Source organism: Mustelus asterias, chromosome 28, assembly GCF_964213995.1.
Source record: "Mustelus asterias chromosome 28, sMusAst1.hap1.1, whole genome shotgun sequence".
NCBI lineage: Eukaryota > Metazoa > Chordata > Chondrichthyes > Carcharhiniformes > Triakidae > Mustelus > Mustelus asterias.
In genome coordinates this window covers 28,913,835-28,930,561 of record NC_135828.1, presented here as the reverse complement: position 1 = coordinate 28,930,561, position 16,727 = coordinate 28,913,835, and positions in this window count along the sequence as shown.

Genomic DNA, 16,727 nt, shown 5'->3' with positions numbered 1-16,727 from the left:
TAAGCATGATTTAAATATGCTAATCGGCTTCATGTCCTGGCTGGGCGTGGACCAGATTAGGTCACTGCTCAAAGGTGGGGAAAATCTCAAAATGAGTTCTCCCCGGCACAGATGATGTTATTGTCCCTCTTGCGCGATTCTCCAACCATCCCGCCATTGGAGTCAGTGTGCGCTGGGCTGGGGAATCACACCCCCCCCTGTTCTTGTCACTCAGTCTATTTCACAGCCATGGCTCCACTTTTCCTTTGATTCCATGAGTTTCAACATCACTGAGAAACCCGCAATGTAACACTTTCTCAAAAGAAGTCCATGTACATCACATCAATCGTCGCACCCTCATCAACTCTCCCCATTACCGTGTGAAAAACTCAATCAAATTAAATATAATTTGTCTTTAACAAATCTGTGGCGGTTTTCCTTAATTCATCCACATTTGTCCAAATTATTGTTAACTTTCTCCTGGATTATCATCAGGGAATACGACAAGCAGAATTGGCAACTCCTGGGGAGGCGTTGGCCGAGTGGTGTTATTGCCAGACTATTAATCCAGAAACTCAGCTAATGTCCTGGGGACCCGGGTTCGAATCCCACCACGGCAGATAGTGGAATTTGAATTCAATTTTAAAAATCTGGAATTAAGAATCTACTGATGACCATGAAACCGTTGTCGATTGTCAGAAAAACTCATTTGGTTCACTAGTGTCCTTTAGGGAAGGAAATCTGCCGTCTTTACCTGGTCTGGCCTATGACTGTGACTCCAGAGCCACAGCAATGTGGTTGACTCTCAACTGCCCTCCAAGGGCAACGAGGGATGGGCAATAAATGCTGGCCAGCCAACAAAGCCCATGTCCCATGAATCAATAGAATAAAAAAGATCTTGTTGAGGTGCAAGATTGATGGACATGTAATGCCACCCAGTTTGATTCAGGCCCAAACCTGACTCTTTCTACAGTCCATGGCGGAGATCAAACAATCGGCCAGTATGGAGCTGGAGGATATTACAGAGAGTGGCCACTGCATTAGCCACTTGGCAGCACAGCGGCAGCAAGATTAGCTGGAGCTGGGTGTCTTATGCTTACTTCTGAAAGCTAACCACATGTCAGCAGATGTTGTTGCCAAGGGTCAGGGGATAGATGGGAAATAGGTGGAAAGAAGTGGATAGTGGGAGAGGGACTGGGAGCAAGTTCCGCTTGGTCAGCTTGTCTCCTACTCTTGATGTTGGACTGTCTATCCCAGGTGTTTCTTCCTGATATCATGAGTTGTGTTCTCCTGGTTAGAGTGTACAGGTTGTATGTTAATGTCTCCCGTATAGACAGTCAGTCATACAGAGCCCATCTTACTGACATCAGGCAGTCCCCTGAGACCCTCCAGCCCCACCATCACCACCCACCGCCTCCCCGCCCCCCGCCCCCACCCCTCCCCCCCGATTCTGGGACGGGCATGCCAGTAAAATCCCGGCCATGCTCTCTCTTCTATGCATTCTGTTTTACCTTTAGCCTCGCCACCAAATTTGGAAATATTGAATCAAGTCTTGTCCAAAGACATTTTCCCACGGGCTGTTCAGCCGAGGTTACTCCTGTCGTGGCATGGGGAGTTGTTCTGTGTGTTAGTACAAAAGGGACCAGTTGAAGGTGTAAAGGCACAGAGAGAAGACTGCTTTTTTTTGGCAGCTTTAAACATCTGGAAAGTCCTTTTCAGTGAACCCGTTTGAGGCTGGGTGGCTGAGGCTGTTCTAACTTGCCGAATTCAATTGGTTTCCATGAAGTGTTGAAATTCCTCACTTGTGAGTCCCATTATCAGAGACCAGCACATCAGGCAACCCATGTGTAGCGGAAATCTGCCGTAGTGGCTAAGGAGACTGCGGTTTTCATCGCATGAATATCCATCCATTTGGAGTGAGCATCAATAATGAGGAGAAACATACTGCCCATGGAGGGCTCACAAAATCAACATGGAGTCACATCCATGACTGACCTGGCCATTCCCACAGGATGTGGAGATGCCGGCGATCTCTTTAACCTGTGCTTAACCCTCTCTCCACTCACATTGTTTGTACCTTTAAGACTTGATTATCTGTAAAGACTCGCATTCCAACCATTATTTTGTAAATTGAGTTTGTGTCTTTGTGCCCTGTTTGTGAACAGAACTCCCACTCACCTGACGAAGGAGCAGTGCTCCGAAAGCTAGTGGCTTTTGCTACCAAATAAACCTGTTGGACTTTACTCTGGTGTTGTGAGACTTCTTACTGTCATTCCCACAGGTACAGAAGAGCCAAGAGAGTTAAACTTTACCCTACTTGACACAAGTCACAGTGTCTAACGAGGACTTTGACGTCTTTACTGATCCCAGGCTGCCACACATAACTCCAGGCGAACATGTCCATTTCCATCAGAGCGGGCTGTGCACAGTGCAATTCCTGCATTAGTGTTCTCCGAGCAGGAACAGGAACACTCACCCTTACTCCTGATTACAGAACTCCAACCTCACAACTCAGCTGGTCCTTCCTGATTTGGGAAAGTCAGAATTGTTCGGACTTGTCATGAGGCCAACTGTGAAGGTCCATCTGTTTGAGTTTAGATAAGATGGGGGTCCCTGTGTTGTGTTGATGCCGGTAATGTGTCCAGAAGGTTAAGAGTGAGCAGAACGTCTTGGGACACTGGTGACAGTGGAATTATTTTGTGGCAAAGGAAGGCGGCTTAAAGTATCTGCATTAGCAATGTGGGTACCTATGTTAGAACATGCAGCTGTACACTACCAACAGCAGGGCCTGATGTTGGATCCTCACTGAAGCAATGGGGTAATGGCGTTGTCCTCTCTGAACAATCCTAAAAGTGGCTTATGGTCAATAATTATCATGAAGTGCTGTCACTGCTGCCTCACAGCGCTAGGGAGCCGGGTCCGATTCCCAGCTTGGGTCACTGTCTGTGTGGACCCTGCACATTCTCCCCGTGTCTGCGTGAGTTTCCTCCGGTGATGCGCCATTGATTCACACGGGAGGCTAGGACGTACCCGGGAATAAAGGCTGTTATTCACAACAAGATTGGAGCACACTACTTAACAATATTATCCCAGACTAAGGGCTACTAGGAAGTAGCAGTGACCTTTATACTCCTGTAAGAAGGCGGAGCCGAACGGAGTGTACCACATAAACAATAATAACAGGTGGAACACCCAAACCCTAACCCCAACAGTAACAAGAGTAACATATGTACAAGTACCCATAGTGGTAACCATCTATAGTTCACCACATTCACCCCTCCTTTAAAAACAAAGGCCGGTGGGGTAAGGAGACAATATGAACTGTCCATATGTTCACAAGTTCAGCCGTATTGGGGGTCCGCACCGTCTCTGCGACCTCCGCAGCACTGGCTCCAGTGCCGGTTCTGGTGACCGTGGTGACGACCCTCTCTCCGAGGTGGTGTCCAGTGACTCCTCCAGTTCCTCACACACCTGTGGACCTCGAGGTGGCGACAATCTCCTGGACTCAGGCAAGCTGTACACGGGAGTAAGAGGATTAAGTTGAGGTCCCGATGCTGCCCGCGCCGTGTCAGGAGGGGAGAGAATAGGCAAAGGAATCCTAACCAGGGGTGCGGGAGTGACGGGGGTTTCCAGGTCCCCTGCAGGCGCTAGATCTCTGAGAGACCGTGTCCTCTCGCCCGTCAGGATATGCTACATAGGCATATTGAGGGTTGGCGTGGAGGAGATGGACCTGTTCAACCAAAGGGTCGGACTTGCGGGCCCTAACATGCCGCCGCAGGAGGACAGGTCCTGAGTACGTCAACCAAGACGGCAGTGAGGTCCCAGAGGAAGACTTCCTAGGGAAGGTAAACATCCGCTCATGTGGGGTAGCATTGGTTGCCGTACACAGGAGGGACCGGATTGAATGGAGCGCATCAGAAAGTACCTCTTGCCAACGGGTGACTGGAAGACCCCTAGACCTTAGCGCCAGTAAAACAGCCTTCCAGACTGTAGCATTTTCTCTCTCGACCTGTCCGTTACCCCTGGGGTTGTAACTCGTAGTCCTACTTGAGGCAATTCCCTTAGAGAGCAGGTATTGCCTCAAGTCGTCGCTCATAAACGACGAACCCCTATCACTGTGGATATAACTGGGATAGCCGAACAGGGTAAAAAGACCGTGGCAGAGGACATGTCAGAACAGGGGATGGCAAAGGGGAATCGGGAGTATTCGTCAACCACGTTGAGGAAATACACATTCCGATCTGTCGAAGGAAGGGGCCCCTTGAAGTCGACACTCAGTCGTTCAAAAGGGCGAGTGGCCTTAATGAGGTGTGCCCTGTCATGTCGGTAGAAGTGCGGCTTGCACTCTGCACAAACCTGGCAGCTTCGAGTTATCGACCTGACATCCTCTATGGAGTAGGGCAGATTCCGAGCCTTTACAAAATGGAAAAACCGAGTGATCCCCGGATGGCAGAGATCATTGTGGAGGGCCTGTAACCGGTCCTCCTGCACACTGGCACATGTTCCACGCGACAGGGCATCTGAGGGCTCATTGAGCTTCCCCGGACGGTACATGATATCATAGTTGTAGGTGGAGAGTTCGATTCTCCACCTCAAGATTTTATCATTTTTAATTTTTCCTTTTAACGTGTTGTTGAACCTGAAGGCCACGGACCGCTGGTCCGTGAGCAGGGTAAATCGTTTGCCAGCCAAATAATGGCGCCAATGCCGTACGGCCTCTACAATGGCCTGAGCCTCTTTCTCCACAGAGGAGTGCTGAATTTCAGGGCCTTGGAGGGTGCGAGAGAAAAAGGCGATGGGCCTGCCCGCCTGGTTAAGTGTGGCGGCCAGGGCAAAATCAGATGCATCACTCTCCACTTGAAAAGGGATGGAGTCATCAACAACGTGCATCGTGGCTTTCACGATGTCGGCTTTTATCCCTGCAAAGGCTAGGCGAGTCTCTGCTGCCAGGGGAAAAGAGGTAGATTTTAAGAGCGGACGGGCTTTGTCCGCGTAATTGGGGACCCACTGTGCATAGTACGAGAAGAAGCCTAAGCATCTTCTCACTGCTTTGATGCTAGTGGGTAGGGGAAGTTCAAGGAGGGGACGCATACGGTCTGGATCGGGGCCGATTACCCCGTTTTCCACCACGTATCCGAGGATTGCTAGGCGGTGCTTGCTAAATACGTACTTCTCCTTGTTATAGGTCAGGTTCAGGCGAGACGCAGTGCGTAAAACCTTCTGGAGGTTTGCGTCGTGGTCCTGCTGGTCATGGCCGCAGATAGTGACGTTGTCCAGGTACGGGAAGGTAGCCCGTAGCCTGTTTTGGTCCACCGTTCAGTCCATCTCACGCTGGAAGACCGAGACCCCATTAGTGATGCCGAAAGGGACTCTTAAAAAGTGGTAGAGATGGCCATCCGCCTCAAAGGCCGTGTATTTGCGGTCCTCTGGGCAAATGGGGAGCTGGTGGTAGGCTGACTTCAAGTCAATGGTGGAGAACACCCGGTACTGCGCAATCTGGTTGACCATGTCAGATATGCGCGGGAGAGGGTACGCGTCCACTGCGTGTACCTATTAATGGTCTGACTATAGTCTATGACCATCCGGGGCTTGTCTCCAGTCTTAACCACCACGACTTGTGCTCTCCATGGGCTAGTGCTAGGTTGAATGACCCCTTCCCTGAGGAGCCGCTGCACCTCAGATCTAATAACGATCCGATCCTCAGCGCTGTAACGCCTGCTCTTAGTCGCGATGGGCTTGCAGCCTGACACGAGATTTTCGAATAGGGAAGGCGGGGTAATTTTGAGTGTTGAGAGGCCGCATGTGGAGCGCTCTGGACAATTTGGAGGCTGCTGTTCTCCCACTGAAAGTGGAGGGAGTGGCCCATCGTACTGCAGGGTCACACTCTTCAGGTGGACCATAAAGTCTAGCCCCAGGAGTACCGGAGCGCAAAGGTGCGGTAACACGAGGAGCCTGAAGTTCTCGTAGACTGTGCCCCGCACCGTTAAGGTTGCCACACAGCTCCCAAGAACGAGGACAGATCGGGACCTCGACACCATGGAGATTGTCTACCTGACAGTTTGCACACGGAGAGCGCACCGTTTCACTGTATCCGGATGGATGAAGCTCTCCGTGCTCCCGCTGTCAAACAGGCAATGCGCCAGGCGCCCGTTTACCTCTATGTCCATCATGGACTTGTCGAGTCTGTGAGGCTTGGCCTGGTCCAGGATGATTGACGCCACTGTTGGATCCCGAGCGTAACTGCAGGCAGCTGAGATAGCCAACGACAAGGACCCCTGCTGGTCTTCTGCGGCCGGTGTCGACCAAAGTGGCTGCGCCCACGAATCGCACGTGGTCGATGATGTTGAAAACGGCGGCACCCGCAGGTCGCACGTGGCTTGCGTCGTCATCATAGGAAATGGCGGTGCCCGTGGATCGCACGTGGCTGAAGACATCGACGCGGCCGGAGACAAGGAGATGGATCCTGGGGAGTCACACGCAGCACTGCTGGGCTTGGAAGGGGTCTTTGCTCGGCACACTTTTGCATAGTGCCCTTTCTTCCCACAGGCGGAGCAAAACACCGTCCTGGCCGGACATCTCTGGCGAGGATGCTTCGCCAATCCGCAGAAATAGCACCGTGGGCCTCCAGGAGCTGCCGCAGCCGTCAGGTCTGAAGTTAGGAGCATTATCGCGCAGTTCCGAGGAGCCGCCGAGTACAGTTGAGGCGGTGGCTGTGCTTGCCATGCTGTTCCCACGTGGTCGGTGGGGTAAGTTTCGAGACTTCTGGAGGCTGTTTCCATTGCATCGGCCAATTCTACCGTCTTAGCCAGGTCCAGGTTACCCTGCTCTCGCAGCCGCAGGCGAATATAGGATGAGCCGATTCCCGCCACGAACACGTTCCGAATAAGGTTGTTGGTGTATTGAGTAGCCGACACCTCCTTGCAGTTGCACGCTCTGGCTAGCTGTTGAAGTTCGCGCAGGTACTGTCCCATAGTTTCGCCGGGCTGCCGCCGTCGAGTGGCTAATAGGTGACAAGCATGTTCGGCTGTTTATGGTACAGCTTCTTGAGTAATTCGATGGCATCTTTGTAATTTTGGGAATCGCGAATTGTTGCATACACAGTGTCGCTCACCCTGGCGTGGAGGACCCGCAATCTGTCGGCGTCGGACTGGACTGCTGTCGAGGCCTCAACGTAATCCTCGAAGCACTTCAACCAATGGTCGAAAGTATTCGACGCTCCAGCGGCACGCGGATCCAAGGTTAGCCAACCGGGCTTTAGCATCTGCTCCATTTTTTTTTCCGAACAAAATTTTCAGTATTTTGTTGTGAATAAAATTGATGCGCGATTGATTCACACGGGAGTCTAGGACGTACCCGGGAAGAAAGGCTTTTATTCACAACAAGATAGGAGCACACTACTTAACAATATTATCCCAGACTAAGGGCTATTAGGAAGTAGCAGTGACCTTTATACTCCTGTAAGAAGGCAGAGCTGAATGGAGTGTACCACATAAACAATAATGACAGGTGGAACACCCAAACCCTAACCCTAACAGTAACAAGAGTAACATATGTACAAGTACCCATAGTGGTAACCATCTATGGTTCACCACATCCGGGTGCTCTGGTTTCCTCCCACAGTCCAAAAGACGTGCTGGTTAGATGCGTTGGCCATGCTAAATTCTCCCTCAGTGTACCCGAACAGGCACCGGAGTGTGGCGACTAGGGGATTTTCACAGTAACTTCATTGCAGTGTTAATGTAAGCCTATTCGTGACTAATATATAAACTTTAACTGAATAATAAATGCACTGATGTAACTTTTTCACCCCATTAATAATAGCCAGGCCTTCCTTTTAGATCTGGGAAAGGGCCCTCTCAGTGCCTGTTAGCGTTATTGAAGCGAAAGCGACTGGTTTCTCTAACCATCACCGAGGCCAATACTGCTCCTATTCAGCAGGGTGAGGCGTCACACAGGTCAGCACTATTTCTTTTGCAGGATCAGGATAAGAGGTTTGAAGGCTGCAATGTAATTTTAGTTCCTCAAATTCTTTTTTTGATGTTCAATCCAATGCCACCTTTGGGACTTACTGAGAAGCGTGTGTAAGGGTGCCAGTGATGTGGGCACAGTGATGTGGGCACAGCAATGTGGGCACAGCGATGTGGGCACAGCAATGTGGGCACAGCGATGTGGGCACAGCGATGTGGGCAGGTTGGGGATACATTGTCCATAATAATTCACCAACACTAAGAATGACTGCAGTTCTGATATGTTTCTGGGAGCTGATGGTCCCTGGATCACTGTAACCTCTTCCTCCACAGCGTGCAGTTCTTTCGCATTGACCAGATATATTACTGCTTGAAATGTGCATTTTACTCTCTTGAACCTTACCCCAGCTTCTTTTAATCTGTTCAACATTCGCAGGCTCTGGGCAATGCTGTTCCCCACCCCCATCCCATTTCCTCTTCCCTACCAGCTGGAGGTCAGGGTTCTTGCACCAATTCCCATCTCCAACCCTCTCGTTGCCCAGTTTCCATCTCCTCCAAACCCCATTCTGCAGTCTCCCCCCCACAAGAGCCCTCATTCTCTAATCTCCCTCTCTCCTCCAGTCCACACATTCCCCATGTTTAGAGATTTGATCACAGTCTCTAAGGTATTTTATGAAGCTCGCCTGGACCTACCTGTATTTGAGTTTGGCATCAGTGTGAGGATAAGGTGTCTCGCTCCAGGTATGATTCTATTCACCCGCTAGGAAGCTTTTATCGAGACAAACTTCATTTCACAACACAACACTTAAACATGACAAAGTATAAATTTTAACAGTTATCCACCATCTCCTTTTCCAAAACCCCATTCCCAATCTCCCTCAATCCCGGAGTTCCCAATCCCCACTCTCCCCCTTTCCTACCTCTGGCCTCATCTTGAGCAATAAAAGATGAGTTTCATTGCTTCTCCATTCCCGCCTCTTCCAGCTTTACCTCAGATTCACTGTCCAGAGAAAGTGCCGCATTGGAGTTTGTTTGTCATCACCCTCGGCAATTTTGGGTTGTTTTCTGTCTCCTGTGGTTAAAAACTATTCCCTCCCCTCAGTAAAATCCTCCTGCTTCCTCACACACTCTTCCCTCAATCCTCCCACTGTCTCTCTCTCTCTCTCTCCGTCCCCTCACTAAATCCTCTCTCCTCTACTATACTTTTCCACAGGCAAAACCAAATCTCTTAAATACTGATTCCTCTGTGGTGAAATTACCATTTTTTTGGCACGAACGATCAGCAGTTATTCTGCTCCAGTGTTTTCTGCAGAACAAGCGCCGCTCACATGGTTACCATTCGCTGGTGGTCAGAGCCAGCAATCAGGGCTTCTCGCCTCAGTCCCCTGTTAGTGTAACCGCACCAACCCGACAACCCCCTGAGATCTCTGCCTTCCCCCATTTCTGCTCTCTTTTACATTCCTGATTCCCATCGCCCCGCCATTGATGGCCGTGCCTTCATCTGCCTGGACCCCAAGCCTCGGATTCCCTCCCGGCCCCTTTAAGGGATATTCACCTGGAGGGTCATGTGGCCCAATGGCATTTATTGCAAAGGGACTGGAGTATAAAAGTAGAGAAGTGTTGTTGCAATTGTATAGGGTGTTGGTGAGATCACATCTGGAGGGTTTTATTTGAGGGAGGATGTGGTGGCATTGGAGGAAGTTCACCAGGTTGACTCCAGGGATGAAAGGGGTTGACTTCTGAAGAGAGATTAAACAGTTTGGGCTTTTACGCGCTAGAGTTTAGAAGGATGAGAGGGGATCGGATCAAGGTATATAAAATTTTAAACGGGATTGATAAAGTAAATGTTTCCTCTTGTGGGGAAACCTGGAACAAGAGGTCGCAGGTATATGTTGAGAGGCGGTAGATTTAACACTGAGATGAGGAGGAGCTACTTCTCGCAGGGGGTGGTGAATTTGTGGAACTCGCTGCCCCCATAGCGCAGTGCAGTCTGAATCAAGAAGGACATAGATCTATTTCTGATATAGGGATAAGGGGATGTGGGAAACAGGTGGGGAGGTAGATTTGAGACCAGGGAGAGATCAGCCATGATCCGATTGAATGGCGGAGCAGACTCAAAGGGCTGAATTTAACCACCTTTTCCTCCCAATTCCTGTGTTCCAATGTTAATAAGAATGAGCATGGGGGGCTTGGTGCAGAAGGGTGGGTTTTAGCAGCCAGAGTAGATTCTAGAGCCGGAAGTGTTAACATTGTGAAAGTACTCTGTATATTTACCCTGTTTGTAAATATACTCTTATAGATCATTACATGCTGATTGGTGTTTGCCAATGCTTGTGATTACTGAACCTCCCTGAACCTCTGCTCCTCTAAAGGTGCTCCTTGAAACTTCCATTTTCACCAGGTTACCTGTTCTAATGTCCAAATCACCTTGTGGGCTATGGTGTTAAATTTGATCTGACCATTACTCCTTGGGATGTGTAGGTGTGTTAAAGGGTGCTATATAAATGCAGGTTGTTGTTGTGCTCTGGCAACACATCAAACCTTGGGAATTTCAAACCGCCCCACAATGCAACAGGGCCTTCTCCGTTCCGCAGTTTATTGAAGAGGTTAGGCAACAATGCATTCTGGGACACCCATTGCTTCTTTGCGATCTTTGACAGAAAGGATTCCATTTTATTGGTGCAATGCAGCATTTATCAAACCCATTCTAACCAATCAAACCAAGGATTGAAGATGATTGAATCTTCCAAGGTTCTGAGGCAGCCCAGATCCCAGTCACGTGGAAGAAAGGGGAGTGCTGGTGTGGGTGCATGAGACAAAGGCATTAACCTCAAATCCCCAATTCAGATTTTGCTTTAGATTGAGATAGAGGGGATGATTCTCCCATGCCGCCGCACTAAATGTTTAGCACTGCGTGCCAGGAGAATCGCTGATTCACGGGATTCGCACATGCCTTCCAGCTGCGTGCGCAACTCCGAGTGCCGGATATCCGGTGCATTTGGGACCATGCTGGGAACCAGTGGGAACAGCAGGTAAGCCATTTAAATCTTATTTGAATGTTATTTAAATGTGATTCGCGGGTCCGGGACATCTCCCACCCTGCCAGTACAATTTCACTCCGGCGGGGTTCAGACTAACTCCCCACTTTCGGGGAACTAGGGGACGACCCCGCTGGAGTGAAGGGGGAGGCAATCGAGACCCCCCCAGCGGGTCGGGGCTGGCCCGGGAGCGGTCGTGGGGGCCGCCATCAGGCCATGGGGGTGTCGGGAGGGGCAGCAACTGCGGGAGTCCCGGGCTGACCAGCTCAATCACCGACCAGCAAACCGCAGGCTGACAGTTTGGGGCCACCGCGCATGCACAGAGTTACGGAACTGCCAGTCTCTGGTGTGAATAGGCCCCGCCCTCTGAGATTTTAATGATATTCACGATTGTGACCTCTGCATTACACAGTGTGTGGGAGATTCAAGTGTGAAGTTGCACTGAAAAAACAATCGTGATTTACATCAGTTTTCCTGCGAATTCAGCACTTAGAACTTTTTTGGGAGAATCGCCCCCAAGCGGGATTTTCCGGCCGCACTTGCCTCAAGGTCGGAAAATCCTGCCCGCGGCCAATGGACCTTTGCATGGTCCGTGTCCCGTCTGCAACGATTCCCGTGGCGGGCAGGACGGGAACATTCCACCCATAGAGTCATTCACTGCAGGAAAGGCCCTTCAGCAAAAACTACCACTAAAGTCGCACTTGTCCGATATCCTTGAATATTACGATGTTTCAAGTGCTCATCCAAATATTTTTTAAAGGCTGTGAGGTTTCCAGCCTCCACTACCTTCCCAGGCAGCGCATTCCAGATTCCCACCACCCTCTGAGTGAAACGTTTTCCTCAAATCCCCTCTGAATCTCCTGCCCCTCACCCTAAAACTCTGCCCCCTCATGATTGACCCCCTCAACCAAGGGGAACAGCTACTTCCTATTCACCCTGTCCAAACCCCTCAGAATCTTATACACCTCAATCATTCCCCCCCCTCAGCCTTCTCTGCTCTGGAAAAAAAAATCCAAGCCTATCCAGTCTCTCCTATAGATCAAATGCTCCGTCCCAGTCAACATCCAGGTGAATCTTCTTTGTACCTCCTCTAGTGCTGTCACATCCTTCCTAGAGTGAGGTGACCAGAACTGCGCACAGTGCTCCAGCTGTGCCCTAACCAACTCTCTGTACAACTCCAACATTAGCTCCGTGATTTTACACTCTATACCACGACTGATAAAAGGCATGTGATTACAGAGAGCGGCCTAACCTGCGGCAGTAAACATGCTGCTTACTTCTGTAACAAGAACATTTAAGATCTAATCCCGACAATCTAGAGCAGAGATCAAAATAATAACACAATCCACGGCAGCAACCCAACCATGTCAAGTGTGCAGGCATCAAATGATTCTGCAGCACCGCTTTCATCAGGTTTGAGCTCAATGAGTTAGGAATGAAACAGGTAGGTGTGCCTGGGGATGGGTGCAGAGTCTTCATACTTTAAATCTGTAGGGGCCTGTTATGGAATAGTTCTGAGACAGTCAAGAAAACAATGCTATTTTAAAGAAAAAAATATCACGTGGATATAGAAACAGAAGATTATTGTTAAAGTTTATTTATTAGTGCCTCAAGTCGACTTACATTAACATTGCAATGAAGTTACTGTGAAAATCCCCTAGTCACCACACTCCAGCGCCTGTTTGGGTTACACTGAGGGGGAATATAGCATGGCCAATGCGCCTAACCAGCACGTCTTTCGGACTGTGGGAGGAAACCGGAGCACCCATAGGAAACCCACGCAGGCACAGTGAGAATGTACAAACTCCACACAGACGGTGACCCAAGGCCAGAATTGAACCCGGGTCCCTGACACTGTGAGGCAGCAGTGCTAACCACTGTGCCATTGTGTCGCCCACACTCTTGTAGGAGAACATTCTGTCCTTTTAACAAAGGCCAAACTGTCCTCCCCAATCTCACTCAGAGAAACAAGTTAATCTGGCCAGATAGTCACCTGCAGGAATTCTCCACTCCCTCAATAGAGACCAGCAGAGCCCAAGGGATACGCCTGTTGTCAGCTTTTGTAACCTTTCCCTGGGTGTTTCAGGAAGGAAGTCGAGAGAATCTCCATGGGACTTCAAGCAAACCTGTTCTTTGGAGAGGAGCAGTGGGAAAGAAAGCAAGTTGGAGAGGCTGACAACCACCAGTTGATGCAATGACATGGCAGGAACCAAATGTTGGCCAAGTCTGATTTGATTTATTGTCACATGTACTGGGATACAGTGAAAGTATTGATTGAGCGCTCTACAGGCAAAACATATTGGGGGCAATTCCCCCCCAAAAATTCTAAGTGCTGAATTGGCGGGAGAAATAGTGTCATTCACGATTGTTTTTACAGTGGGAGTTCAAAGAACAAAGAACAAAGAAAATTACAGCACAGGAACAGGCCCTTCGGCCCTCCAAGCCTGCACCGACCATGCTGCCCGACTTAACTAAAAACCCCTACCCTTCCGGGGACCATATCCCTCTATTCCCATCCTATTCATGTATTTGTCAAGACGTCCCTTAAAAGTCACTACCGTATCCGCTTCCACTACCTCCCCCGGCAACGAGTTCTAGGCACCCACTACTCTCTGTGTAAAAAATCTGCCTCGTATATCTCCTTTAAACCTTGCCCCTCGCACCTTAAACCTGTGCCCCCTAGTAATTGACTCTTCCACCCTGGGAAAAAGCTTCTGACTATCCACTCTGTCCATGCTTCTCATAATCTTGTAGACTTCTATCAGGTCGCCTCTCAACCTCCGTCGCTCCAGTGAGAACAAACCAAGTTTCTCCAACCAAGCTAATGCCCTCCATACCAGGCAACATCCTGGTAAATCTTTTCTGTACCCTCTCCAAAGTCTCCACATCCTTCTGGTAGTGTGGCGACCAGAATTGAACACTATATTCCAAGTGTGGCCTAACTAAGGTTCTATAAAGCTGCAACATGACTTGCCAATTTTTAAACTCAATACCCCGGCTGATGAAGGTAAGCATGCCATATGCCTTCTTGACTACCTTCTCCACCTGCATTGCCACTTTCAGTGACCTGTGTACCTGTATACCCAGGTCCCTTTGCCTATCAATACTCTTAAGGGTTCTGCCGTTTACTGTATATTTCCTATCTGTATTAGACCTTCCAAAATGCATTACCTCACATTTGTCCGGATTAAACTCCATCTGCCATCTCTCCGCCCAAGTCTCCAACTGATCTATATCCTTCTGTATCCTCTGATGGTCCTCATCATTATCCGCAAATCCACCAACCTTTGTGTCGTCCGCAAACTTACTAACCAAACCAGTTACATTTTCTTCCAAATCATTTATATATATTACAAACCGCAAAGGTCCCAGCACTGATCTCTGAGGAATACCACTTGTCCCAGCCCTCCATTCAGAAACGCACCCTTCCACTGCTATCCTCTGTCTTCTTTGACCGAGCCCGTTTTGTATCCACCTTGCCAGCTCACCTCTGATCCCATGTGATTTCACCTTCTGCACCAGTCTGCCATGAGGGACCTTGTCAAAGGCTTTACTGAAGTCCATGTAGACAACATCCACTGCCCTTCCCTCATCAATTCAGAGTCGAATCTCCCACACTCTGTACACTGCAGAGGTCACAATCGGGAATATCATTAAACGCTCGGGGGGGGCAGTGCTTATTCAGGCCAAAGAGGCTGAAATCGGCAGGATAAGCGGGAACCCGCGCATGCACACAGCCAGTCACGCCACAAAGATGTCTTTGAAGAAACTGGCCCCAAAGTTCTCCGAGGCAGACCAGGCCCGGCCTGCTAGATGCTGTGGAGGAGAGGCGCCAGCGAATCTTCCCGGCCACGACCCTCACCCAAGGGGTGCAGCTGCCGTGGCATTGTGGGAGGAGGTGGCAGAAGTGGTGAATGCCAGGAGCCTGACACCAGGGTCTGGCCGGCAGCAAGAAGAAACTGTACAACTTTCTTCGGGCAGCAAGGGTGAGTGAGCATCCCATTTGGAACCCCGCACATGTTCAGCACGGATCTCAAACCCTGCTCAGACACCTGAAGGGCATGCAACAAGTTACCCTTCCCCCAGGAACAGAATCTAACCCCTCCCCCTCACCCCTCAACCAGCACCCTTCAGTGGTGACCCTTTTCCCCAAAACTGCCAGCACAACGTCCGAGACACACATTGCACACCGTGCACTTCAATATATTAATGCTTGCTATCCACCTTATGATGCACAGGAGAAAAGCACACATAACAAGCGGGAAACTGCACAGACTGGTGGTGGTGTGCCTGACCTGCGGCAGCTGACCAACCTCGAGGTGTATGCCATGGAGCTGGCAGGAGGTGATGGGGCATCCAGAATGGTGACAGACAACCAGCTCAGCGTCCAGCGTGCAAGTGAGCAGGGGTGTAGCCCGCAACCTAGGTCCTCCTCAAAGTAAGTGTGATGCTGCAAAGGTCCTGTTTACCTCCCCTCCCCTATTGTGTGTTCTTTATTGCAGTTCTGGACCGAGAGGAACCCGGCCCTTTGGGGTGTTGGCACCGCCCAATGAAGCCATTCAGCAAACTCGTCACGACCCCCTGGATGGCACCTCGGAGGGAGGCACTGAGGAATCCCCCGAGGGCAGTACCACTAAAGCGTCACCGGCATGTACCACACAACCCACCAACACAGAGACTATCCACGCGGCGGGTACCTTTAGTGTTGAGGCTTCTGGGTCATGAACTGGTGAGCACAACACAGACACTGATGCACATCAGGTGGAGGCGGGCACATCCGAGGGCTCGGGCACACGGAAGTCTGCCGGAGGCCAGGATTCAGCTGTCCCCAAGCCAGATGCCAGGCCTCGGCGTGTGTTCCTCCCAAGGCTGGTGGAGATGCATCAGGAAACCCGGGGAGTTGTGGAAGGGCTGTCAGCAACCAGGCTGCGACTGCAAGGCTGTTTAGGGGAGTCCAACAGAGTGCTGTTGCAGGAGGTCGTGCCGACACAGCGTGAGACCCAGGCCAACACTGCAAGGATGGCGACCGCAGTGGAAAGTCTGGCTCAGGGGTCTGTCCTCATGGGTGACAGGGTCCAGGCCATCATGGGGACATAACAGGCGAATGTGTTTCCAGCTTCCAGGAGACACAGCGTTTGATGCCCATGGGTGTCGGGGGCATGTGGGAGACACTGCTGGCCATGGCTGGAACTCTCACTGGCATCCTGGAGACACAGCAGGCTGTGGCTGTGAGCCTCGACAACTTAGCCCAGGCTTAGAGGGCTACTGCTGAGGGGCTCCAGAGCCTGGCTCACTCACAGAATGCTGTAGCAGAGGGGCTCCAGAGCTTGGCCCAGTCTCAGGAGGCCAGGGCTGAGAGATCACAGACCATAGGGCAGACGCATCAGGGCTCCAGGACTGGCAGAGCCAGGTGATGCCAGAGCTTCTGTAGCTCAGTCCAGCTACCCTGGTGTCCCATGGAGTGTCCCCGGGGCCTCTGGACACCCCAAGGGAGGAGGAACGGCTCGAGGCCATGCCGGGGCCTTCCAACCAGAAGATCCCGCATGTCCTGAAACCTTCCGACTCCCCCCTTCCTCACACCGGGGCATCTCAGGGCCAGCGAGATGAACAGGGTGGCACCGAAATAGTGACATCTGCAAGTCAGCCGGGACCCTCCAGGTCCCGGCCACCCAGGGGATGTCCGCCAAAGGCATCACAGGCAACAGGGGGTGCATCACAGCCGGACACCTCCACCTCCGATGTG